At 46.9% G+C, this 28,000-nt stretch overlaps 1 protein-coding gene and 1 long non-coding RNA gene across 2 annotated transcripts in view; one reads left to right on the forward strand and one right to left on the reverse strand.

The window, feature by feature from the left end:
• Positions 1–330, reverse strand: part of LOC143807104 (uncharacterized) — a 61,203-nt gene extending 60,873 nt beyond the window's left edge. The window contains exon 1 of the long non-coding RNA XR_013221645.1: positions 40–330. This is a non-coding gene — a long non-coding RNA (uncharacterized LOC143807104). The remainder of the gene's footprint in view (positions 1–39) is intronic.
• CCDC125 (coiled-coil domain containing 125) overlaps positions 1–28,000 on the forward strand; it is a 173,338-nt gene that overhangs the window by 15,865 nt on the left and 129,473 nt on the right. The gene's annotated exons all lie outside the window — the stretch shown is intronic.

Raw genomic sequence — 28,000 nt, forward strand, 5'->3', positions numbered from 1 at the left:
ACTGCCTGCAGTAGATAGAATGTGTGCTGGAATACTCACGTCTCATAACTGGGCTTGGCGTTTATCTGGCTGTGCGGTGGTGGCCATCTTTAGTCTACTGCTGAAGCCGCAGCAGCAGGAAGGTAGGTAGGTCTCACTATTCTAATGGTTTGTAGCAGCCATATGCACTGCTTGCAGTAGATAGAATGTTTGCTGGAACACTCACGTCTCATAACTGGCCTTGGCCTTTTTCTGGCTGTGCGGTGGTGGCCATCTTTAATCTACTGCTGAAGCCGCAGCAGCAGGTAGGTAGGTAGGTAGGTCTGAGTATTCTAATGGTTTGTAACAGCCAGGTGCGCTGCCTGCAGCAGATAGAATGTGTGCTGGAACACTAACGTGTCATAATGGGCCTTGGCCTTTATCTGGCTGTGCGGTGGTGGCCATCTTTAATCTACTGCTGAAGCCACTGCAGCAGGTAGGTAGGTAGGTCTGAGTATTCTAATCTTTTGTAGCAGCCATGTGGGCTGCTTGCAGTAGATAGAAAGTGTGCTGGAACACTCACGTGTCATAATGGGCCTTGACCTTTATCTGGCTGTGCGGTGGTGGCCAACTTTAGTCTACTGTTGTGAATTCTGTTGCGGGTTCTGCTCTTGGGCTCCCTCCGGTGGTTATAAGTGGTAGTGCTGCTGTTTGTCCTTCACAGCAGTCATCAGGTGCTTCCACTTTGGACGGGGCTATTTATTCTGGCTTCACCCTTTAGTGAGTGCCAGTTGACCATTGTTTTTCTGGAGGATTCACATCTCTGCTTGGTTTCTCCTGCTGGATTGTCCAAATCATCAAAGATAAGTCCTGGCTTGTTTTTTGCAGTCCACATGCGGTGGACTTTATAGTTCAGTGAATTGCTATGTTTTTTCTTGTCCAGCTTTGTCTGTGTAAGGATTTATTCAGCCAAGCTGGAAGCTCTGGAGTCGCAGAGTTACCCTCCATGCCTTTAGTTAGGTTTGGAGATTTTTGTATTCTCTGTGGTGGATTTTGTAGAATTTTAATACTGACCGCACAGTACTCTGTCCTGTCTTTTCTTTCTAGGTAGCGTGGCCTCCTTTGCTAAATTCTGTTTTCAGTCTGCGTTTGTAATTTCCCTCTCCTCTCACAGTCAATATTTGTGGGGGGCTGTCTTTCCTTTGGGGATTTTCTCTGAGGCAAGATAGTTTTCCTGTTTCTTTCTTTAGGGGTAATTAGTCCTCCGGCTGTGACGAGGTGTCGAGGGAGTGACAGGAACATCCCACGGCTACTTATAGTTGCGGTGTTAAGTTCAGGTTCTGCGGTCAGTATAGAGGCCACCTACTCCAGAGCTCGTCCATGCTGCTCCTAGGCCACCAGATCATAACAGTCTACTGCTGAAGCCGAAGCAGCAGGTAGGTAGGTTGGTCTGAGTATTCTAATGGTTTATAGCAGCCAGGTACACTACCTGCAGTAGAAAAAATATGTGCTGGAACACTCATGTGTCATAATGGGCCTTGTGTTATGACCCCAATGGCAGAGGGTCTCAAAAGTACATACCAAGTCTGCAAACACAAAAAAACAGCTCATAGGGCAGTGGTAACTAGGCTGACCATATATCTAATACTAGCACCACAAATAGCAGCAGCCGGGGAACGTGCCTACGTTGGTTCTAGACGTCTCGCGCCAGCCGGAGAACTAACTAACCCTAGAAGGAAAAAGATAGACCTTTCTTGCCTCCAGAGAAAAGACCCCAAAAATTGGATACAAGCCCCCAACAAATAATAACGGTGAGGTAAGGAGAAAAGACAAACATAAGAATGAACTAGAAATTTAGCAAAGAGAGGCCCACTGACTAATAGCAGAATATAGTAAGATGACTTATATGGTCAGCAAAAACCCTATCAAAATTTCCACGCTGGATATTCAAGAACCCCCGAACCGTCTAACGGCCCGGGGGGAGAACACCAGCCCCCTAGAGCTTCCAGCAAAATCAGGAATCACATTTAGTACAAGCTGGACAAAAAATAAGAGCAAAGCAAATAACCAAAAAACAAGGAAGCAGGACTTAGCTTAATTTTGCAAGATCCAAGACCAGCAGACAGGAGCAAACAGAAAGGAACTGATTACAACGATGCCAGGCACTGGACTGAGAAACCAGGAAGTTTATATAGCAACATCCCTGGACTAACGACCCAGGTGGGTGCCAAACTGAGGAAAGACAATCCCAGAGTCATATCACTAGTGACCACAAGAGGGAGCCAAAAAAGTCTAATTCACAACAGTACCCCCCCTTTAAGGAGGGGTCACCGAACCCTCACCAAGACCACCAGGGCGATCAGGATGAGCAGCGTGAAAGGCACAAACTAAATCGGCAGCATGCACATCAGAGGCAACCACCCAGGAATTATCCTCCTGACCATAGCCCTTCCACTTGACCAGATACTGAAGCCTCCGCCTGGAGAGACGAGAATCCAAGATCTTCTCCACCACGTACTCCAACTCGCCCTCAACCAACACCGGTGCAGGAGGCTCAACAGAAGGAACCACAGGTACAACGTACCGCCGCAACAAAGACCTATGGAACATGTTGTGAATGGCAAACGACACCGGAAGATCCAAGCGAAAGGACACAGGATTAAGGATTTCCAATATCTTGTAAGGACCGATGAAGCGAGGCTTAAATTTAGGAGAGGAGACCTTCATAGGAACAAATCGAGAAGACAGCCATACCAAATCCCCAACACGAAGTCGGGGACCCACACCGCGGCGGCGGTTGGCAAAACGCTGAGCCTTCTCCTGTGACAACTTCAAGTTGTCCACCACATGATTCCAGATCCGCTGCAACCTATCCACCACGGAATCTACCCCAGGACAATCAGAAGGCTCCACATGTCCCAAGGAAAAACGAGGATGGAAACCAGAGTTGCAAAAAAATGGCGAAACCAAAGTAGCGGAACTAGCCCGATTATTAAGGGCAAACTCAGCCAACGGCAAGAAGGTCACCCAATCATCCTGATCTGCAGAAACAAAACACCTCAAATAAGCCTCCAGAGTCTGATTAGTTCGCTCCGTTTGTCCATTAGTCTGAGGATGAAAGGCAGACGAAAACGACAAATCAATGCCCATCTTAGCACAAAAGGATCGCCAGAACCTGGAAACAAACTGGGATCCTCTGTCAGACACAATATTCTCAGGAATGCCGTGTAAACGAACCACATTCTGAAAGAACAAAGGAACCAGATCGGAAGAGGAAGGCAGCTTAGGCAAAGATACCAAATGGACCATCTTGGAAAAGCGATCACATACCACCCAGATGACAGACATGCCCTGAGACACCGGAAGATCTGAAATGAAATCCATGGAAATGTGTGTCCAAGGCCTCTTCGGGACAGGCAAGGGCAAGAGCAACCCGCTGGCACTAGAACAGCAAGGCTTAGCTCGAGCACAAGTCCCACAGGACTGCACAAATGACCGCACATCCCGTGACAAGGAAGGCCACCAAAAGGACCTAGCCACCAGATCTCTGGTGCCAAAAATTCCCGGATGCCCTGCCAACACCGAGGAATGAACCTCGGAAATGACTCTGCTGGTCCACTTATCAGGAACAAACAGTCTGTCAGGTGGACAAGAGTCAGGTCTACCAGCCTGAAATCTCTGCAACACACGTCGCAAATCCGGAGAAATGGCTGACAGGATAACTCCTGTTGTGAAATTGGATTCTGGGCTCCCCCGGTGGCCACTTGTGGAATTGAACTTGTGTGCATCATCCCCTCTGTTCACCTGCTCCTATCAGGATGTGGGAGTCGCTATATAACCTTGCTCCTCTGTCAGTTTCTTGCCGGTCAACAATGTAATCAGAAGCCTTCTGTGCTTGTTCCTGCTACTAGACTACTCCCAGCTAAGTTGGACTTTTGTCCTTGTGTGTTTTTGCATTTTGTTCCTGTTCACAGCTGCTGTTTCGTTACTGTGTCTGGAAAGCTCTTGTGATCGGAAATTGCCACTCTGGTGTTATGAGTTAATGCTAGAGTCTTAAAGGAATTTCTGGATGGTGTTTTGATAGGTTTTTCTGCTGACCATGAAAGTGTCCTTTCTGTCTTCCTGCTATCTAGAAAGCGGACCTCGATTTTGCTAAACCTATTTTCATACTACGTTTGTCATTTCATCTAAAATCACCGCCAATATATGTGGGGGCCTCTGTCTGCCTTTTGGGAAAATTTCTCTAGAGGTGAGCCAGGACTGTCTTTTCCTCTGCTAGGATTAGGTAGTTCTCCGGCTGGCGCTGGGCATCTAGGGTTAAAAAACGTAGGCATGCTACCCGGCCACTTCTAGTTGTGCGGCAGGTTTAGTTCATGGTCAGTATAGTTTCCATCTTCCAAGAGCTAGTTCTCATATATGCTGGGCTATGTTCTCTCGCCATTGAGAATCATGACAGTTTGACCGGCCAAAAAAAGGGTTAAATTACTGGCTGACAAAGGAGAGAAAAAAGAAGTCTGCTACAATTTTTTTTTTTTTTTTTTTCCTCTAGTTCTGAGTGTGCTCTTAATTGAATCACTTGCTAGTCTGCCTATACTGCAGCCTTCCTCTCTTTCTCTCCTTCTAATCCTTGAATGGCTCTGTGTTCACCTGTTTCAAATGGATCTTCAGAGTGTAGCTACAGGTTTGAATAATCTCGCCACAAAGGTACAAAATTTGCAAGATTTTGTTGTTCATGCACCTATGTCTGAGCCTAGAATTCCTTTGCCTGAATTCTTCTCGGGGAATAGATCTCACTTTCAAAATTTTAAAAATAATTGCAAATTGTTTTTGTCCCTGAAGTCTCGCTCTGCCGGAGACCCTGCACAGCAGGTCAGGATTGTAATTTCCTTGCTCCGGGGCGACCCTCAAGACTGGGCTTTTGCATTGGCACCAGGGGATCCTGCGTTGCTCAATGTGGATGCGTTTTTTCTGGCCTTGGGGTTGCTTTATGAGGAACCTCATTTAGAGCTTCAGGCGGAAAAGGCCTTGATGTCCTTGTCTCAGGGGCAAGATGAAGCTGAAATATACTGCCAAAAATTCCGCAAATGGTCTGTGCTTACTCAGTGGAATGAGTGCGCCCTGGCGGCGATTTTCAGAGAAGGTCTCTCTGATGCCATTAAGGATGTTATGGTGGGGTTCCCTGTGCCTGCGAGTCTGAATGAGTCCATGACGATGGCTATTCAGATCGATAGGCGTCTGCGGGAGCGCAAACCTGTGCACCATTTGGCGGTGTCTACTGAGAAAACGCCAGAAAATATGCAATGTGATAGAATTCTGTCCAGAAGCGAGCGGCAGAATTTTAGACGAAAAAATGGGTTGTGCTTCTATTGTGGTGATTCAACTCATGTTATATCAGCATGCTTTAAGCGTACTAAGAAGCCTGACAAGTCTGTTTCAATTAGCACTTTACAGTCTAAGTTTATTCTATCTGTGACCCTGATTTGTTCTTTGTCATCTATTACCGCGGACGCCTATGTCGACTCTGGCGCTGCTTTGAGTCTTATGGATTGGTCCTTTGCCAAACGCTGTGGGTATGATTTGGAGCCACTGGAGGCTCCGATACCTCTGAAAGGGATTGACTCCACCCCATTGGCTAGTAATAAACCACAATACTGGACACAAGTGACTATGCGTGTTAATCCGGATCACCAGGAGGTTATTCGCTTTCTGGTGCTGTATAATCTACATGATGTTTTGGTGCTGGGATTGCCATGGCTGCAATCTCATAACCCAGTCCTCGACTGGAGAGCTATGTCTGTGTTAAGCTGGGGATGTAAAGGAACTCATGGGGACGTACCTTTGGTTTCCATTTCATCATCTATTCCCTCTGAGATTCCTGAATTCTTGTCTGACTTTCGTGACGTTTTTGAAGAACCCAAGGTTGGTTCACTACCTCCGCACCGGGAGTGCGATTGTGCCATAGACTTGATTCCGGGTAGTAAATACCCTAAGGGTCGTTTATTTAATCTGTCTGTGCCTGAACACGCTGCTATGCGAGAATATATAAAGGAGTCCTTGGAAAAGGGACATATTCGTCCTTCGTCATCTCCCTTAGGAGCCGTTTTTTTCTTTGTGTCTAAGAAAGACGGCTCTTTGAGGCCGTGTATTGATTATCGACTTTTGAATAAAATCACGGTTAAATATCAGTATCCGTTACCACTGCTTACTGATTTGTTTGCTCGTATAAAGGGGGCCAAGTGGTTCTCTAAGATTGATCTCCGTGGGGCGTATAATTTGGTGCGAATCAAGCAGGGGGATGAGTGGAAAACCGCATTTAATACGCCCGAGGGCCATTTTGAGTATTTGGTGATGCCTTTTGGTCTTTCAAATGCCCCTTCAGTCTTCCAGTCCTTTATGCATGACATTTTCCGCGATTATTTGGATAAATTTATGATTGTATATCTGGATGATATTCTGATTTTTTCGGATGACTGGGACTCTCATGTCCAGCAGGTCAGGAGGGTTTTTCAGGTTTTGCGGTCTAATTCCTTGTGTGTGAAGGGTTCTAAGTGTGTTTTTGGGGTTCAAAAGATTTCTTTCTTGGGATACATTTTTTCCCCCTCTTCCATCGAGATGGATCCTGTCAAGGTTCAGGCTATTGGTGATTGGACGCAACCCTCTTCTCTTAAGAGTCTTCAGAAATTTTTGGGCTTTGCTAACTTTTATCGTCGATTTATTGCTGGTTTTTCTGATGTTGTAAAACCATTGACTGATTTGACTAAGAAGGGTGCTGATGTTGCTGATTGGTCCCCTGATGCTGTGGAGGCCTTTCGGGAGCTCAAGCACCGCTTTTCTTCCGCCCCAGTGTTGCGTCAGCCCGATGTTGCTCTTCCTTTTCAGGTTGAGGTCGACGCTTCTGAAATCGGAGCTGGGGCGGTGTTGTCGCAGAGAAGTTCCGACTGCTCCGTGATGAGACCTTGTGCTTTTTTTTCCCGTAAATTTTCGCCCGCCGAGCGGAATTATGATATTGGGAATCGGGAGCTTTTGGCCATGAAGTGGGCTTTTGAGGAGTGGCGTCACTGGCTTGAGGGGGCCAGACATCAGGTGGTGGTATTGACTGACCACAAAAATGTAATTTACCTTGAGTCTGCCAGGCGCCTGAATCCTAGACAGGCGCGCTGGTCGTTGTTTTTCTCTCGGTTTAATTTTGTGGTGTCGTACCTACCGGGTTCTAAGAATGTTAAGGCGGATGCCCTTTCTAGGAGTTTTGAGCCTGACTCCCCTGGTAATTCTGAGCCCACAGGTATCCTTATATTTGGAGTGATATTGTCTGCCGTTTCTCCAGACCTGCGGCGGGCCTTGCGGGAGTTTCAGGCGGATAGACCTGATCGTTGCCCACCTGGTAGACTGTTTGTTCCTGATGATTGGACCAGTAGAGTCATCTCTGAGGTTCATTCTTCTGCATTGGCAGGTCATCCTGGAATCTTTGGTACCAGGGATTTGGTGGCAAGGTCCTTCTGGTGGCCTTCCCTGTCACGAGATGTGCGAGGCTTTGTGCAGTCTTGTGACGTTTGTGCTCGGGCCAAGCCTTGTTGTTCTCGGGCTAGTGGATTGTTGTTGCCCTTGCCTATCCCGAAGAGGCCTTGGACGCACATCTCGATGGATTTTATTTCGGATCTGCCTGTTTCTCAGAAGATGTCTGTCATCTGGGTGGTGTGTGACCGTTTCTCTAAGATGGTCCATCTGGTTCCCTTGCCTAAGTTGCCTTCTTCTTCTGAGTTGGTTCCTCTGTTTTTTCAAAATGTTGTTCGTTTGCATGGTATTCCTGAGAATATCGTTTCTGACAGAGGGACCCAATTCGTGTCTAGATTTTGGCGGGCATTCTGTGCTAGGATGGGCATAGATTTGTCTTTTTCGTCTGCTTTCCATCCTCAGACTAATGGCCAGACCGAGCGGACTAATCAGACCTTGGAGACATATTTGAGGTGTTTTGTGTCTGCGGATCAGGATGATTGGGTTGCTTTTTTGCCTTTGGCAGAGTTCGCCCTCAATAATCGGGCCAGCTCTGCCACCTTGGTGTCCCCGTTTTTCTGTAATTTGGGGTTTCATCCTCGATTTTCCTCCGGTCAAGTGGAATCTTCGGATTGTCCTGGAGTGGATGCTGTGGTGGAGAGGTTGCATCAGATTTGGGGGCAGGTGGTGGACAATTTGAAGTTGTCCCAGGAGAAGACTCAGCTTTTTGCCAACCGCCGTCGTCGTGTTGGTCCTCGGCTTTGTGTTGGGGACTTGGTGTGGTTGTCTTCTCGTTTTGTCCCTATGAGGGTTTCTTCTCCTAAGTTTAAGCCTCGGTTCATCGGCCCGTACAGGATATTGGAGATTCTTAACCCTGTGTCCTTCCGTTTGGACCTCCCTGCATCCTTTTCGATTCATAATGTTTTTCATCGGTCTTTGTTGCGCAGGTATGAGGTACCGGTTGTGCCTTCCGTTGAGCCTCCTGCTCCGGTGTTGGTTGAGGGTGAGTTGGAGTACGTTGTGGAAAAGATCTTAGACTCTCGTGTTTCCAGACGGAGACTCCAGTATCTGGTCAAATGGAAGGGATACGGTCAGGAGGATAATTCTTGGGTCACTGCCTCTGATGTTCATGCCTCCGATCTTGTCCGTGCCTTTCATAGGGCTCATCCTGATCGCCCTGGTGGTTCTGGTGAGGGTTCGGTGCCCCCTCCTTGAGGGGGGGGTACTGTTGTGAAATTGGATTCTGGGCTCCCCCGGTGGCCACTTGTGGAATTGAACTTGTGTGCATCATCCCCTCTGTTCACCTGCTCCTATCAGGATGTGGGAGTCGCTATATAACCTTGCTCCTCTGTCAGTTTCTTGCCGGTCAACAATGTAATCAGAAGCCTTCTGTGCTTGTTCCTGCTACTAGACTACTCCCAGCTAAGTTGGACTTTTGTCCTTGTGTGTTTTTGCATTTTGTTCCTGTTCACAGCTGCTGTTTCGTTACTGTGTCTGGAAAGCTCTTGTGATCGGAAATTGCCACTCTGGTGTTATGAGTTAATGCTAGAGTCTTAAAGGAATTTCTGGATGGTGTTTTGATAGGTTTTTCTGCTGACCATGAAAGTGTCCTTTCTGTCTTCCTGCTATCTAGAAAGCGGACCTCGATTTTGCTAAACCTATTTTCATACTACGTTTGTCATTTCATCTAAAATCACCGCCAATATATGTGGGGGCCTCTGTCTGCCTTTTGGGAAAATTTCTCTAGAGGTGAGCCAGGACTGTCTTTTCCTCTGCTAGGATTAGGTAGTTCTCCGGCTGGCGCTGGGCATCTAGGGTTAAAAAACGTAGGCATGCTACCCGGCCACTTCTAGTTGTGCGGCAGGTTTAGTTCATGGTCAGTATAGTTTCCATCTTCCAAGAGCTAGTTCTCATATATGCTGGGCTATGTTCTCTCGCCATTGAGAATCATGACAAACTCCCTCTTTGAGAATACCAACAGGTTCTGCGACTCCAGGAGAGTCAGGCACAAAGCTCCTTGAAAGAGCATCAGCCTTCACATTCTTTGAACCTGGTAAATACGAGACCACAAAGTCAAAACGGGAGAAAAACAATGACCAGCGGGCCTGTCTAGGATTCAGGCGTTTAGCAGACTCGAGATACATCAGATTTTTGTGATCAGTCAAGACCACCACACGATGCTTAGCACCCTCGAGCCAATGACGCCACTCCTCAAATGCCCACTTCATGGCTAACAACTCCCGATTGCCAACATCATAATTCCGCTCAGCAGGCGAAAACTTCCTAGAGAAAAAAGCACATGGTCTCATTACAGAGCAACCAGGGCCTCTCTGCGACAAAACGGCCCCTGCCCCAATCTCAGAAGCATCCACTTCAACCTGAAAGGGAAGTGAGACATCAGGCTGGCACAAAACAGGCGCCGAAGTAAACCGGCGCTTCAACTCTTGAAAGGCTTCCACGGCTGCAGGAGCCCAGTTAGCAACATCAGAACCTTTCTTGGTCATATCCGTCAAAGGTTTAACAACGCTAGAAAAATTAGCGATAAAACGACGGTAGAAGTTAGCAAAACCCAAGAACTTCTGAAGACTCTTAACTGACGTGGGTTGAGTCCAATCATGAATAGCTCGGACCTTGACTGGGTCCATCTCCACCGCAGAAGGGGAAAAAATAAAACCCAAAAAGGGAACCTTCTGTACTCCAAAGAGACACTTTGAGCCCTTAACAAACAAAGCATTCTCACGCAAAACCTGAAACACCATCCTGACCTGCTCTACATGCGAGTCCCAATCATCAGAAAAAAACAGAATATCATCCAGATAAACAATCATAAATTTATCCAGATACTTCCTGAAAATATCATGCATAAAGGACTGAAACACTGAAGGAGCATTAGAGAGCCCGAAAGGCATCACCAAGTACTCAAAATGACCTTCGGGCGTATTAAATGCAGTTTTCCATTCATCTCCTTGCTTAATGCGCACAAGGTTGTACGCACCACGAAGATCTATCTTGGTGAACCACTTGGCACCTTTAATCCGGGCAAACAAGTCCGACAACAGAGGCAAAGGATACTGAAATTTAACAGTGATTTTATTCAGAAGCCGATAGTCAATACAAGGTCTCAAAGATCCGTCCTTCTTGGCCACAAAAAAGAATCCCGCACCAAGAGGGGAAGAGGATGGACGGATATGCCCCTTCTCCAGAGATTCCTTGATATACGAACGCATTGCGGTATGCTCAGGTACAGACAGATTAAATAATCTTCCCTTAGGAAATTTACTACCTGGAATCAAATCTATAGCGCAGTCACAGTCCCTATGAGGAGGAAGAGCACTGGACCTGGACTCGCTGAATACATCCTGGTAATCAGACAAATACTCAGGAACTTCCGAAGGAGTAGAGGAAGCAATAGACACCGGCGGGGAATCACCATGAATTCCCTGACAGCCCCAACTTGACACAGACATTGCCTTCCAATCCAAGACTGGATTATGGGTCTGTAACCATGGCAGACAAAAAACGACCAAATCATGCATTTTATGCAGAACAAGAAAACGAATCACCTCCCGATGTTCAGGAGTCATGCACATGGTTACCTGTGTCCAAAACTGCGGTTTATTTTCCGCCAATGGCATAGCATCAATACCTCTAAGAGGGATAGGATTTACCAACGGCTCAAGAACAAAACCACAGCGCTTGGCAAACGATAGATCCATAAGACTCAGGGCAGCACCTGAATCCACAAACGCCATAACAGGGTAGGAGGACAATGAGCAAATTAAAGTCACAGACAAAATAAATTTAGGTTGCAAATTACCAATGGCGACAGGACTAACAACCCTAGTTAGGCGTTTAGAGCATGCTGATATAACATGTGTAGAATCACCACAGTAAAAACACAACCCATTCTGACGTCTATGATTTTTCCGTTCATTTCTAGTCTGAATTCTACCACATTGCATTAAATCAGATGTTTGTTCAGACAACACCACCAGAGGATTCGCGGCTTTGCGCTCCCGCAAACGCCGGTCAATTTGAATAGCCAGCGCCATGGAATCATTCAGACCTGTAGGAATGGAGAAACCCACCATCACATTCTTAATGGCTTCAGAAAGGCCATTTCTGAAATTTGCGGCCAGAGCGCACTCATTCCACTGAGTAAGCACGGACCATTTCCGAAATTTTTGGCAATACACTTCAGCTTCATCCTGACCCTGAGAAATAGCCAGCAAGGCTTTTTCTGCCTGAATTTCAAGATTGGGTTCCTCGTAAAGCAATCCGAGCGCCAGAAGAAACGCATCAATATTTGCCAATGCCGGATCTCCTGGCGCTAGCGAGAAGGCCCAATCCTGAGGGTCGCCCCGTAAGAAAGAGATAACAATTTTTACTTGCTGAGCTGAGTCTCCAGATGAACGGGGTCTCAGAGATAGAAACAATTTACAATTATTCCTGAAATTCCTAAACTTAAATCGGTCTCCAGAGAACAGTTCAGGAATAGGTATTTTAGGTTCAGACATTGGACTACTGGTAACAAAATCTTGTATGCCCTGCACACGAGCAGCAAGCTGATCCACACTTGTAATCAAAGTCTGGACATTCATGTCTGCAGCAAGCACAAGCCACTCAGAGGTAAAGGGGAGGAAAAAAGAGAGGAAAGAAAAAAAAAAAAAAAAACAGACTTTCCTTTCTTGTAATCCCACTTCTGCAATGCATTAAACATTCAACCTTGGCCTGGCATACTGTTATGACCCCAATGGTAGAGGGTCTCAAAAGTACATACCAAGTCTGCAAACACAAAAAACCAGCTCATAGGGCAGTGGTAACTGGGCTGACCATATATCTAATCCTAGCACTACAAATAGCAGCAGCCGGGGAACGTGCCTACGTTGGTTCTAGACGTCTCGCGCCAGCCGGAGAACTAACTAACCCTAGAAGGAAAAAGATAGACCTTTCTTGCCTCCAGAGAAAAGACCCCAAAAGTTGGATACAAGCCCCCAACAAATAATAACGGTGAGGTAAGGAGAAAAGACAAACATAAGAATGAACTAGATATTTAGCAAAGAGAGGCCCACTGACTAATAGCAGAATATAGTAAGATGACTTATATGGTCAGCAAAAACCCTATCAAAATTTCCACGCTGGATATTCAAGAACCCCCGAACCGTCTAACGGCCCGGGGGGAGAACACCAGCCCCCTAGAGCTTCCAGCAAAATCAGGAATCACATTTAGTACAAGCTGGACAAAAAATAAGAGCAAAGCAAATAACCAAAAAACAAGGAAGCAGGACTTAGCTTAATTTTGCAAGATCCAAGACCAGCAGACAGGAGCAAACAGAAAGGAACTGATTACAACGATGCCAGGCACTGGACTGAGAAACCAGGAAGTTTATATAGCAACACCCCTGGACTAACGACCCAGGTGGGTGCCAAACTGAGGAAAGACAATCCCAGAGTCATATCACTAGTGACCACAAGAGGGAGCCAAAAAAGTCTAATTCACAACAGCCTTGGCCTTTATGCAGTGTGCCTGTGCAGTGGTGGCCATTTTTAGTCTACTGCTGAAGCCGCAGCAGCAGGTAGGTATAATGGGCCTTGTCTTTTTTCTGGCTGTGCGGTGATGGCCATCTTTAGTCTACTGCTGAAGCCGCAGCAGTAGGTAGGTCTGAGTATTCTAATGGTTTGTAGCAGCCATGTGCGCTGCCTGCAGTAGATAGAATGTGTGCTGGAACACTCATGTGTCAAAATGGGCCTTGGCCTTTATCTGGCTGTGTGGTGGTGACCATCTTTAGTCTACTGCTGAAGCCGCAGCAGCAGGTAGGTATAATGGGCCTTGGCCTTTATCTGGCTGTGCGGTGGTGGCTATCTTTTGTCTACTGCTGAATCCGCAGCAGCAGGTAGGTAGGTAGGTCTGAGTATTCTAATGGTTTGTAGCAGCCACGTGTGCTGCCTGCAGTAGATAAAATGTGTGCTGGAACACTCACGTGTCATGATGAGCCTTGGCTTTTAATTGGCTGTGCGGTTGTGGTCGTATTTAGTTTACTGCTGAAGCTGCAGCAGCAGATAGGTAGGTAGGTCTGAGTATTCTAATGATTTGTAGCTTCCAGGTGTGCTACCTGCAGTAGATAGAATGTGTACTGGAATACTCACGTCTTATAACTGGCCTTGGCCTTTATCTTGCTGTGCGGTGGTGGCCATCTTTAACCCCTTCATGCCGCGGCCCTTTTTCGTTTTTGTGATTTCGTTTTTCGCTCCCCTCCTTCCCAGAGCCATAACTTTTTTATTTTTCCGTCAATATGGCCATGTGAGGGCTAATTTTTTGCGGGACGAGTTGTACTTTTGAAAGACATCATTGGTTTTACCATGTCGTGTACTAGAAAACGGGAAAAAAATTCCAAGTGCGGTGAAATTGCAAAAAAAGTGCAATCCCACACTTGTTTTTTGTTTGGCTTTTTTGCTAGGTTCACTAAATGCTAAAACTAACCTGCCATTATGATTCTCTAGGTCATTATGAGTTCATAGACACCTAACATGTCTAGGTTATTTTTTATCCAAGTGGTGAAAAAAAATTCCAAATTTTGCTTAAAAAAAAAAAAGTACAATTTTCCGATACCCGTAGCGTCTCCAATTTTCGTGATCTGGGGTCGGGTGAGGGCTTATTTTTTGCGTGCCGAGCTGATATTTTTAATGATACCATTTCGGCGCAGATGCGTTCTTTTGATCGCCCGTTATTGCATTTTAACGCAATGTCGCGGCGACCAAAAAAACGTATTTCTGGCGTTTCGGATTTTTTTCTCGCTACGCTGTTTAGCGATCAGGTTAATGCTTTTTTTTTAATTAATAGATCGGGCGATTCTGAATGCGGCGATACCAAATATGTGTAGGTTTTTTTTTTTATTATTGTTTTATTTAGGATGGGGCGAAAGGGGGGTGATTTAAACTTTTATATTTTTAATATTTTTTTTTCACATTTTTAAAAACTTTTTTTTCTCACTTTTGCCATGCTTCAATAGCCTCCAAGGGAGGCTAGAAGCAGGCACAGACCGATCGGCTCTGCTACATAACAGCGATCATCAGATCGCTGTTATGTAGCTGAAATGCAGGTGTGCTGTGAGCGCCGACCACAGGGGGGCGCTCACAGCAGGCCGGCATCAGTAACCATAGAGGTCTCAAGGACCTATATGGTTACCTTCCTGATGCATCGCCGACCCCCGATCATGTGACGGGGGTCGGCGATGACGTCATTTCCGGCCACCCGGCCGGATGCGGTAGTTAAATGCCGCTGTCTGCATTTGACAGCGGCATTTAACAGGTTAATAGCGGCGGGTGAATAGCGATTTCACCCGCCGCTATTGCGCGCACATGTCAGCTGTACAAAACAGCTGACATGTCGCGACTTTGATGTGCGCTCACCGCCGGAGCGCACATCAAAGCAGGGGACCCGACATGCGCAGTACATGTACGGCGCATGTCGCAAAAGGGTTAATCTACTGCTGAAGCCGCAGCAGCAGGTAGGTAGGTCTGAGTATTCTAATGGTGTGTAGCAGCCAGGTGCGCTGCCTGCAGTAGATAGAATGTGTGCTGGAACACTCACGTGTCATAATGGGCCTTGACCTTTATCTGGCGGTAAAGTGGTGGCCATCTTTAGTCTACTGCTAAAGCTGTAGCAGCAGATAGGTAGATAGATAAGTCTGAGTATTCTAATGGTTTGTAGCAGCCAGGTGCACTGCCTGCAGTAGATAGAAAGTGTGCTGGAACACTCACGTGTCTTAATGGGCCTTGACCTTTATCTGGCTGTGCGGTGATTGCCATCTTTAGTCTACTGCTGAACCCGCAGCAGCAGGTAGGTATAATGGGCCTTGGCTTTTTTCTGGCTGTGCGGTGGTGGCCATCTTTAGTCTACTGCTGAAGCCGCAGCAGCAGGTAGGTAGGTAGGTCTGAGTATTCTAATGGTTTGTAGCAGCCATGTGCGCTGCCTGCAGTAGATAGAATGTGTGCTGGAACACTCACGTGTCAAAATGGGCCTTGGCCTTTATCTGGCTGCGTGGTGGTGGCCATCTTTAGTCTACTGCTGAAGCCGCAGCAGCAGGTAGGTAGGTAGATCTAAGTATTCGCTGCCAGGTACGGTACCTGCAGTAGATAGAATGTGTGCTGGAACACTAATGTGTCATAATGTGCCTTGGCTTTTATTTGGTTGTGCTGTGGTGGCCATCTTTAGTCTACTGCTGAAGCCGCAGCAGCAGGTAGGGATTAATGGGCCTTGTCCTTTATCTGGCTGTGCGGTCGTGGCCATCTTTTGTCTACTGCTGAATCCGCAGCAACAGATAGGTAGGTAGGTCTGAGTATTCTAATGGTTTGTAGCAGCCAGGTGCGCTGCCTGCAGTAGATAAAATGTGTGCTGGAACACTGATGTGTCATAAGCGGTCTTGGCCTTTATCTGGCTGTGCGGTTGTGGCCGTATTTAGTCTACTGCTGAAGCTGCAGCAGCAGATAGGTAGGTATGTCTGAGTATTCTAATGGCTTGTAGCAGCCAGGTGCGCTGCCTGCAGAAGATAGAATGTGTGCTGGAACACTCACGTGTCATATTGGGCCTTGACCTTTATCTGGCTGTGCGGTGGTGGCCATCTTTAGTCCAATGCTTAAGCCGCTGCAACTGGTAGGTAGGTCTGAGTATTCTAATCTTTTATAGCAGCCATGTGCGCTGTCTGCAGTAGATAGAATGTGCGCTGGAACACTCACGTGTCATAATGGACTTTGGCATTTTTCTGGCTGTGCAGTGGTGGCCATCTTTAGTCTACTTCTGAAGCCGCAGCAGCAGGTAGGTAGGTAGGTCTGAGTATTCTAATGGCTTGTAGCATCCAGGTGTGCCGCCTGCAGTAGATAGAATGTGTGCTGGAACACTCACGTATCATAATGGGCCTTGGCCTTTATCTGGCTGTGCGGTGGTGGCCATCTTTAGTCCACTGCTGAAGCCGCTGCAATAGGTAGGTAGGTAGATCTGAATATTCTAATCTTTTGTAGCAGCCATGTGCGCTGCTTGCAGTAGATAAAATGTTTGCTGGAACACTCGTGTCATAATGGGCCTTGACCTTATTCTGGCTGAAAGGTGGTGGCCATCTTTAGTCTACTGCTAAAGCCGTAGCAGTAGATAGGTAGGTCTGAGTATTCTAATGATTTGTAGCAGCCATGTGCACTGCTTACAGTAGATAGAATGTTTGCTGGAACACTCACGTGTCATAATGGGCCTTGATCTTTATCTGGCTGTGCGGTGGTGGCCAACTTTAGTCTACTGCTGAAGCCGATGCAGCAGGTAGGTAGGTTGGTCTGAGTATTCTAATAGTTTACAGCAGCCAGGTACGTTACCTGCAGTAGATAGAATGTGTGCTGGAACACTAATGTGTCATAATGGGCCTTGGCTTTTATCTGGCTGTGCAGTGGTGGCTATCTTTAGTCTGCTTCTGAAGCCGCAGCAGCAGGTAGGTACAATGGGCCTTGACCTTTATCTGGCTGTGCGGTAGTGGCCAACTTTAGTCTACTGCTCAAGCCGAAGCAGCAGGTTGGTAGGTTGGTCTAAGTATTCTATTGGTTTATAGCAGCCAGGTACGATACCTGCAGTAGATAGAATGTGTGCTGGAACACTAATGTGTCATAATGGGCCTTGGCTTTTTTCTGGCTGTGTAGTGGTGGCTATAACAGGCAGAGCAGGAAAACTAGAGTGAACCCTCTGGACCGTGGGAAGACCTACCCCTGGGCGAGCGGACCTAGAGTAGAACCGACCCCTATACAGGGACCGTCAGGAGCAGGCCCAGAGGTCACTTACCCACGGTGGAAGTACCAAGAGGGACGGCTCCAAGAAGGAAGAAGCGAGAGTCTGCTGATGCTGGAGAGGAAGTTCAGGCGGAAGACCCAGGAAGTCAGAGGGCGGTCAGGAGGACTGGGAAGCCGGAATGGAGGACGGCTGAGGGAAAACAAAAGGCAATATAAGACACAAGAAAAGGGAATGACCGGGAACTGGAAAGGAAACAAAGGGGAACAAAAACGAACGGAGAGACGAAGGCGTAGACACTAACGGAGAGAGTACACGGTACTAAAGCGGGAAGGACCAGATGCAATAGCTAGGCTATGACAATCAGTCACCAGGAAGCAGGAGAGCCTGCCTCTTATAGCAGAGGCTGGAGCGGGATAGGTTACTGGGAATACTGACCTTGGTGACCCCAGGAAGAAGAAACAGGAAAGATACGCCTGTCTCCACTGGAGAACCTAGAGCGCCTGCGCTGACCTAGCATACCCCCAGGAGAGCAAGGCACCGGAAGGGACGGAGTGACATGGACGCGCCTGGACCCGGAAGTAGAATGCCGGGAACGCGCTGCAGCAGGGGAAGCAGGACCGGCGCGCACAGACCCAGAGCGGCTGGAGCGTGCAGCGATGGGAGCTGACACCACGACAGGGGAGAGAGAGTGGACGTGCCCGAGCCCAGCAGCAGAGGAGCGGTGACGCGAAGCAGTGATGGCGGTAACATTACCCCCTCCTTACAACTCCCCCTACGTAAACTGGCAAAAAATTTATTAAGAATACGAGGAGCATCAATGTTCTCCAAAGGTTCCCAAGATCTCTCCTCAGGACCAAAACCCTTCCAATCAACCAAGAAAAAATCTTTTCCACGTACTTTCTTAACAGCCAAAATATCCCTCACCTCAAAGACGTTGTCAGTGCTGACTGGTTGAGAAGAGGTACTAGATGAAGGATGGAAGCGGTTAAAGACAGGAGGTTTAAGAAGAGAGACATGAAAGATATTGGGAATACAGAGCGAGGCAGGCAATCTCAGCTTGTAAGCGACATCGTTGACTCGACGCAGAATCTCGAAAGGACCTATGAAACGTGGACCAAGTTTGAAGGATGGGATCTTGAGTCTGATGAATCTCAAAGAAAGCCAGACCTTATCACCAGGCAAGAAAGGAGGAGAATCTAAACGCCTCTTGTCGGCTTGTCTTTTCATTTTTAAAGATGCTTTGTCAAGCGTCTCTTTGACTTCGCCCCAGATCGTGGAAAACTTTAGAGCTAAAGAGTCTGCTGCCGGAAGACCAGAGGCAGGAGAGACTGGTAGGGGCAAACCAGGATGCTGTCCGAATACAACGAAGAAAGGAGTTCTCGCAGAGGCTTCACTGGAGTGGTTATTGTAGGCAAACTCCGCCCAAGGGAGCAGATTAACCCAGTCATTATGATGAGCATTAGTGAAGTGTCGCAGATAGGCGGCTAAGGTCTGATTGGTTCGTTCTGCTTGACCGTTGGTTTTAGGGTGATATGCGGAAGAAAAGTCCAGAGACACCCTTAGGAGTTTGCACAGAGCTCTCCAAAAGCGAGAAGTAAATTGTACTCCCCTGTCCGACACGATGTGCAGAGGAAAACCATGGAGTTTGAAGATGTTTTGGATGAAAATGTTCGCCAACTCAGGAGCAGAGGATAAACCGGGCAGCGAAATAAAGTGAGCCATCTTCGAGAATCTGTCCACCACAACAAGAATGACTGTACATCCGGAAGAGCTGGGTAAGTCGGTAATGAAATCCATGGCAACATGTTGCCAAGGCGCAGACGGAACTGGAAGAGGAAGCAGATTTCCCGATGGTAGTTGTCTGGTACTTTGTTTCTGGCACAAGAGGGGCAAGAAGCAACAAATTCTTTGACGTCTTGACTTAACGTAGGCCACCAGTAGTACCGAGAGATGAGGAGGAAAGTCTTCTTGAATCCTGCGTGACCAGCCAATTTAGAAGAATGACCCCAAGATAACACCCCTCCTGTGTCACAGTCCGAGACAAGAGTCTTACCCGGTGGAGGACGAATCAACTGTAAGGGAGCTACAGTTATGACTTTAGAAGGATCATTGATGTATGCAGGCTTCTCCACAGTATTTGACGGCTGAAAAGACCTAGACAGAGCGTCAGCTTTAATGTTCTTATTGCCTGGCTGAAAGCGTAGCTCAAATTCGAAATGGGCTTGTCGAGGGTTTAATCTTTGCGCAGTTTGCAGGTACACAATATTCTTATGATCTGAAAAAATTACAAATGAATGTACAGATCCTTCTAGTAGATACCTTCATTCCTCCAAAGCCAATTTGATGGCTAACAACTCTCGATCACCAATGGTATAGTTCCATTCTGAAGTCGAAAAGGCTTTAGAGTAAAAACCGCAGGGAGCCATTCGACCTTCGGTAGTCTTTTGCAAGAGCACAGCTCCGGCACCCGTGGAAGAGGCGTCTACCTCCAAAATGAAGGGTTTGTTTACCTCTGGGTGATGCAAGACAGGAGCGGTGGAAAAAGACTTTTTAAGCAATACAAAGGACTTCTCAGCTTACGGAGTCCATACCTTGGAGCAGGAACTTTTACAGGTGAGAGAAGAAAGAGGATGGATTACAGAAGAAAAGTGCGGAATGAATTGCCTGTAGTAATTGCCAAATTCGATAAACCGTTGGATGGCTTTCACTCCGCAGGGTCGCGGCCAGTTAATAATGGCATTCACCTTTTTGGGATCCATCTTAAGACCAGAATCCGAGATGATGTAACCAAGGAACGGCAAGGAGGTTTGCTCGAAGACACATTTCTCATACTTGGCGTACAGGTGATTATGTCTCAGACGTTGCAGGACTTTACGAACACTCCTTCGATGCGATGGGAGATCTGGAGAAAATACAAGGATGTCATCCAAATAAACTACTACACATGAGTAGAGAAGATCTTGGAAAACATCATTGACGAATTCTTGGAAAACCGCGGGAGCATTGCAGAGGCCGAAGGGCATAACTAAATATTCGTAATGTCCATCCCGGGTGTTAAAGGCGGTCTTCCACTCGTCACCGGAGCGAATACGGACTAAGTTGTAAGCGCCTGTCAAGTCAAGCTTAGTAAAAATACGAGCACCTCGAAGACGATCAAAGAGTTCAGGTATAAGAGGCAGAGGATACCTATTCTTGACTGTGATGTTGTTCAATCCACGATAATCAATACAGCAGGAGAGGAAGATTTTCGGATAAATCCTTTAGCCAGGTTGTCTTGGATATACTCGGACATAGACTTGGTTTCTGCAGCCGAGAGAGGATAAATTCTTCCTCTAGGTGGAGAACAGCCGGGGAGGTGATCAATCGGACAATCGTAGGAACGATGTGGAGGAAGATTTTCAGCCTCTTTCTTGTTGAAGACGTCTACATACGACCAGTAAGGAGAAGGCAAACCAACAGGAACACAAGTGGATTGAGGAGAGAACACTGGACACACAGACCGTAGACATCGATCGTGGCAAGTAGGGCCCCACCGTAGCACATCTTCCGAACGCCAATTAAGAGTAGGCTCATGAACTCGGAGCCACGGAAGACCAAGCAAAAAGGCGTGAGAGAGATTCGGCAGAACATAAAAAGTGATTTTTTTTCATGATGAAGAGCCCCAATTTGTAATTCCACCTCTTCAGTAACTAAAGAAATTGCTTCTTGTAAAGGTCTTCCATCCACCGACGCAACTAGGCGAGGAGAGTCCAACGAGAAAACTGGAATGTGAAGCCTCCGAGCTGCCTCAAGACTGATAAAATTACCTGCCGCGCCCGAATCCACATACTCGACTTCGGAGGAACGACCCTGATTGGAAACAAGTAAAACTGAGTCAAAGGTTGAGAGGAAACAGGGTCACCTAGGGAGGCCTCTCTTACCTGTCCTAGGCGGAGGAGTTTTCCGGTCTATCTGGGCTACTGCGAAGCAAGTGAGCGGCACTACCACAATAAAAGCAGAGACCCTGGGTACGCCTCTTTTCGACGCTGCTCTGCCATCCTTACTCGATCCACTTGCATGGGTTCCGGTGTAGGAGAGTTAGAAGAAGTAGTGACGGGGACACGAGGACTACTGGACTGACGAAAAGTAGATTTAGAAGAATTAGGTTTCCTCTCTCGAGCAGACTCACGAGACCGCTCTTGAAAGCGGAGGTCTATCCGAGTAGCGAGGGAGATTAGATCCTCCAGAGTAGCTGGAGTGTCACGTCCAGCAAGCTCGTGCTTGATCCGGCTAGACAGACCCCACCAGAAAGCGCCCACTAGAGCCTCATTGTTCCACCCAAGCTCCGATGCCAAAGTACAAAAGCGGATGGCATATTGACCAACAGATAAGGATCCCTGATGTAAATTAAAGAGGGACTCAGTAGTAGAAGCCAAATGTCCGGGCTCATCAAAAACCTTACAAAAGGTCTCAAGAAAATCCTCTAAGTGGGGGACTACTGTTGTGAATTCTGTTTGTGGGCCCCCTCTGGTGGCGACTGGTGGTACTGGTTGACTTCTGTCCTTTATCTCCAGTGCACCTGTTCCCATCAGGAAATGGGAGTTTCCTATATAGTCTGGCTTCTCAGTCATTTACTTGCCGGCTATCAATGTTACCAGAGCTCCTCTGTTACTTGCTACCTGCTCCAAGTCTGCTGATTCAGATAAGTTGGATCATTTGTATCTTTTGTCCAGCGTGCATTTATATGAATCTTGCTGCTGGAAGCTCTAGTGAACTGATATGACCACTCCGGTGTCATGAGTTGATACCGGAGTTTAAAGTTATTTCAGGATGGTATTTTGTAGGGTTTTGAGTTGACCGCGCAGTCCACTTTTGTATTTTCTGCTATCTAGTTAGTGGGCCTCTCTTTGCTGAACCTGTATTCATACTACGTATGTGTTTTCTTCTTAACTAACCGTCATTATATGTTGGGGGCTACTATCACTTTGGGGGTTTTCTCTAGAGGCAAGCCAGGTCTGTGTTTCCTCTATTAGGGGTAGCTAGATCTCCGGCTGGTGCGAGACGTCTAGGGATAAAACACAGGTACGTTCCCCGGCCACTGGTAGTTGTGCGTGAGGTTCAGCATCGCGGTCAGCTTAGATTCCATCTTCCTAGAACTAATCCTGTTTTTGCCTATGTCCCTGCCATTGGGAACCATGACAGTATAGCCGGCCCGACTGTGTTAAGTATTGGCTGAAGAAGGAGAGAAAAGAAGTCTTTGACTTTTTTTTTTTTACTCTGAAGTCTGTCTAGCCATAATTGCAGTCTGCTTCTTTCCCCTCCTCTTAATCCCTGAATGGCTCAGATCTCAGCTGCTGAGAAATGGATATCCAGAGTTTAGCTTCAAGTCTGAATAAACTGGCTTCTAAGGTTCAAAATATACAAGACTTTGTCATACATGCTCCTATGTCTGAACCTAAAATTCCTATACCGGAGTTTTTTTCTGGAGATAGATCTCGTTTTTTGAATTTTAAGCACAATTGTAAATTGTATCTTTCTCTGAGATCTTACTCCGCTGGAGACCCCGCTCAGCAGGTTAAGATTGTTATTTCCTTGCTGCGGGGTGACCCCCAGAATTGGGCATTTGCATTGGCGCCAGGGGACCCTGCGCTGCTCAATGTGGATGCGTTTTTTCTGGCGCTGGGGTTGCTCTATGAGGAACCTAATTTGGAGATTCAGGCTGAAAAAGCCTTGATAGCCCTCTCTCAAGGGCATGATGAAGCTGAAGTATATTGTCAAAAATTTCGAAGATGGTCTGTGCTTACTCAGTGGAATGAGTGCGCCCTGGCGGCGAATTTCAGAGAGGGTCTCTCTGACGCCGTTAAAGATGTCATGGTGGGGTTTCTTACGCCCACAGGTCTGAATGAGTCCATGACAATGGCTATTCAGATTGACCGGCGTTTGCGGGAGCGCAAACCTGTGCATCATTTGGCGGTGTCTTCTGAGCAGGCACCGGAGAATATGCAATGTGATAGAATTCTGTCCAGAAGTGAACGGCAGAATTATAGGCGTAAAAATGGGTTGTGCTTCTATTGTGGCGATTCTGCTCATGTTATATCAGCATGCTCTAAACGCACAAAAAGGGTTGATAAGTCTTTTGCAGTTAGCACTTTGCAGTCTAAGTTCCTTTTGTCTGTGACTTTGATTTGTTCGTTATCATCTATTACCGTTAATGCCTATGTGGACTCTGGCGCCGCCCTGAGTCTTATGGATTGGCCCTTTGCCAGGCGCTGTGGGTTTAGTCTAGAGTCTCTGGAGGTCCCTATTCCTTTGAAGGGTATTGACTCCACACCATTGGCTAGGAATAAACCTCAATACTGGACACAAGTGACTATGAGTATGACTCCAGACCATCAGGAGGTGATTCGATTCCTTGTGTTGCATAATTTGCATGATGTTTTAGTGCTTGGATTGCCATGGTTGCAAACTCACAACCCAGTTCTTGACTGGAAAACAATGTCCGTATTAAGCTGGGGATGTCAGGGGGCTCATGGGAAAGTACCTTTGGTTTCCATTGCTTCATCTACTCCCTCTGAGGTTCCGGCATTTTTGTCTGACTATTGTGATGTTTTTGAGGAGCCTAAACTTAGTTCGCTCCCTCCTCACAGGGATTGCGATTGTGCTATAGATTTGATTCCTGGCAGTAAGTTTCCTAAAGGTCGTTTGTTCAATCTGTCTGTGCCAGAGCATGCTGCTATGCGAGAGTATATTAAGGAGTCCTTGGAAAAGGGACATATCCATCCATCCTCATCCCCTTTAGGAGCAGGTTTTTTTTTCGTGGGTAAAAAAGATGGTTCCCTGAGGCCTTGTATTGATTATCGGCTGTTGAATAAAATTACAGTCAAATATCAGTATCCTTTGCCACTGTTGACTGATTTGTTTGCTCGTATTAAGGGGGCAAGGTGGTTCTCTAAGATTGACCTTCGGGGTGCGTATAATTTGGTGCGGATTAAGCAGGGAGATGAGTGGAAAACTGCATTTAATACGCCCGAGGGCCATTTTGAGTATCTGGTAATGCCTTTTGGTCTTTCTAATGCCCCTTCAGTCTTTCAGTCCTTTATGCACAATATTTTCCGTGATTATCTGGATGGTTTTATGATTGTGTATTTGGATGATATTTTGATTTTTTCCGATGACTGGGAGTCGCATGTTCAACAGGTCAGGAAGGTTTTTCAGGTTTTGCGGGCCAATTCTTTGTTTGTAAAGGGTTCAAAGTGTATTTTTGGGGTTCAGAAGATCTCTTTTTTGGGGTACATTTTTTCCCCTTCTTCTATTGAGATGGATCCTGTCAAGGTTCGGGCTATTTGTGATTGGACGCAACCGACTTCCCTTAAGAGTCTTCAGAAATTCTTGGGCTTTGCTAATTTCTATCGTCAATTTATAACTGGTTTTTCAAGTGTTGTTAAGCCTCTAACGGATTTAACTAAGAAGGGTGCTGATGTTTCCAATTGGTCCTCGGCGGCTGTGGAGGCCTTTCGGGAGCTTAAGCGCCGCTTTTCTTCTGCTCCTGTGTTGCGCCAGCCTGATGTTTCACTTCGTTTTCAGGTTGAAGTTGATGCTTCAGAGATCGGAACGGGGGCGGTTTTGTCGCAGAGAAGTTCTGATTGCTCGGTGATGAGACCATGTGCGTTCTTTTCTCGAAAATTTTCGCCAGCCGAGCGAAATTATGATGTTGGTAACCGGGAGCTATTGGCTATGAAGTGGGCCTTTGAGGAGTGGCGTCATTGGCTTGAGGGTGCTAGGCATCAGGTGGTGGTCTTGACTGATCACAAGAATCTGATTTACCTTGAGTCAGCCAGGCGTCTGAATCCTAGACAGGCGCGCTGGTTGTTGTTTTTCTCCCGGTTTAATTTCGTAGTCTCGTATCTGCCGGGTTCAAAAAATGTGAAGGCAGATGCCCTTTCTAGGAGTTTTGAGCCTGACTCCCCTGGTGATTCTGAGCCTACGGGTATCCTTAAGGATGGGGTGATATTGTCTGCTGTCTCTCCAGACTTGCGACGTGCTTTGCAGGAGTTTCAAGTGGATAGGCCTGATCGTTGTCCGCCTGGGAGACTGTTTGTTCCAGATAAGTGGACCAGTAGAGTCATCTTGGAAGTTCATTCTTCTGTGTTGGCAGGCCACCCTGGAATCTTTGGTACCAGAGATTTGGTGGCCAGGTCTTTCTGGTGGCCTTCCTTGTCTCGGGATGTGCGTACTTTTGTACAGTCTTGTGATGTTTGTGCTCGGGCCAAGCCTTGCTGTTCTCGGGCTAGTGGATTGTTGTTGCCCTTGCCTATTCCGAAGAGGCCTTGGACGCACATCTCTATGGACTTTATTTCGGATCTCCCGGTTTCTCAGAAAATGACCGTCATCTGGGTGGTGTGTGACCGTTTTTCTAAAATGGTTCATTTGGTACCCTTGCCCAAGTTGCCTTCTTCATCTGAGTTGGTTCCTCTGTTTTTTCAGAATGTGGTTCGTTTACATGGTATCCCGGAAAACATCGTTTCTGACAGGGGATCCCAATTTGTGTCTAGATTTTGGCGGGCGTTCTGTGCCAGGATGGGCATTGATTTGTCTTTTTCGTCTGCCTTCCATCCTCAGACGAATGGCCAGACAGAGCGAACTAATCAGACCTTGGAGACTTATTTGAGGTGTTTTGTGTCTGCTGATCAGGATGACTGGGTCGCCTTTTTGCCGTTGGCGGAGTTTGCCCTTAATAATCGGGCTAGTTCTGCCACTCTGGTTTCTCCTTTCTTTTGCAATTCGGGGTTTCACCCTCGTTTTTCATCTGGCCAGGTGGAATCTTCGAATTGTCCTGGAGTGGACACTATGGTGGATAGATTGCACCAGATTTGGAGTCATGTGGTGGACAACTTGAAGTTGTCCCAGGAGAAGACTCAGCAGTTTGCTAATCGTTGTCGTCGTGCTGGTAATCGTCTTCGTGTTGGGGACTTGGTGTGGTTATCTTCTCGTTTTGTCCCTATGAAGGTCTCTTCTCCTAAGTTTAAACCTCGGTTCATAGGTCCTTATAAGATTTTGGAGATTCTTAATCCTGTATCGTTTCGTTTGGACCTACCAGCATCTTTCACTATTCATAATGTCTTCCATCGGTCTTTGTTGCGGAGGTACGAGATACCGGTTGTTCCTTCTGTTGAGCCTCCTGCTCCTGTGCTGGTGCAGGGTGAATTGGAGTATGTTGTGGAGAAGATTTGGAACTCTCGCATTTCCAGACGGAGACTTCAATATTTGGTTAAATGGAAGGGATACGGTCAGGAGGATAATTCTTGGGTGACTGCCTCTGATGTTCATGCCTCTGATTTGGTTCGCGCCTTTCATAGGGCTCATCCAGATCGCCCTGGTGGTTCTCATGAGGGTTCGGTGCCCCCTCCTCAAGGGGGGGGTACTGTTGTGAATTCTGTTTGTGGGCTCCCTCTGGTGGCTACTGGTGGTACTGGTTGACTTCTGTCCTTTATCTCCAGTGCACCTGTTCCCATCAGGAAATGGGAGTTTCCTATATAGTCTGGCTTCTCAGTCATTTACTTGCAGGCTATCAATGTTACCAGAGCTCCTCTGTTACTTGCTACCTGCTCCAAGTCTGCTGATTCAGATAAGTTGGATCATTTGTATCTTTTGTCCAGCGTGCATTTATATGAATCTTGCTGCTGGAAGCTCTAGTGAACTGATATGACCACTCCGGTGTCATGAGTTGATACCGGAGTTTAAAGTTATTTCAGGATGGTATTTTGTAGGGTTTTGAGTTGACCGCGCAGTTCACTTTTGTATTTTCTGCTATCTAGTTAGTGGGCCTCTCTTTGCTGAACCTGTATTCATACTACGTATGTGTTTTCTTCTTAACTAACCGTCATTATATGTTGGGGGCTACTATCACTTTGGGGGTTTTCTCTAGAGGCAAGCCAGGTCTGTGTTTCCTCTATTAGGGGCAGCTAGATCTCCGGCTGGTGCGAGACGTCTAGGGATAAAACGCAGGTACGTTCCCCAGCCACTGGTAGTTGTGCGTGAGGTTCAGCATCGCGGTCAGCTTAGATTCCATCTTCCTAGAGCTAGTCCTGTTTTTGCCTATGTCCCTGCCATTGGGAACCATGACAGACTACGCGATCATCACGCTCCCACAAGGGATTAATCCAAGCTAAAGCCTCCCCCTCCAAATGAGACATGATATACGCCACTCTAGCTCGATCAGAGGGGTACTGCTGGGGCAGGAGCTCGAAATGGAGACGGCATTGGTTCAGAAACCCTCTGCAGAGCTTGGGATCGCCACCGTACCTAGGAGGTTTACCCAGACGAGGAGGAGGATGAGAGGTGGACGAAGGACTGGAGTCAAGAGGGGATGCTTGCGCAGAAGCAGCAGGGGCGGACTGTAAATTAAACAGGCGATCATCAATAGACGCCATGTAACTCAGCATGCGGGTCTGAGTATCTCGCTGTAATAATTATAGGGGATAACTCAGGAGACTCTTTGCGTGGAACAAGACAACTACAGGACACAGTTTTATAAGTGGTAAAGTCTATATTATCACACGGTGATTCAAACAGGTGCAGAGAGAAACTCAAGTCCACAATACTTGGTACAAATATCAAATGCAGCTCAGCAGTCTATAGGAAACTTCAGAGGAAAATGCAATCACACAGAAAGTCTATGAAGCACAATTATTCTTGAGGATACTTGACACGTATAAGTCCTTGCTTAGTCCAAAACACAGATAGATATGGTTATAAGGCAGTTCAAATAATATCTTAGCTCAACCAGTGAGGTCTGGGTAATAGTCT

Source organism: Ranitomeya variabilis, chromosome 1 (genome assembly GCF_051348905.1).
Source record: "Ranitomeya variabilis isolate aRanVar5 chromosome 1, aRanVar5.hap1, whole genome shotgun sequence".
Classification (NCBI taxonomy): Eukaryota; Metazoa; Chordata; class Amphibia; order Anura; family Dendrobatidae; genus Ranitomeya; species Ranitomeya variabilis.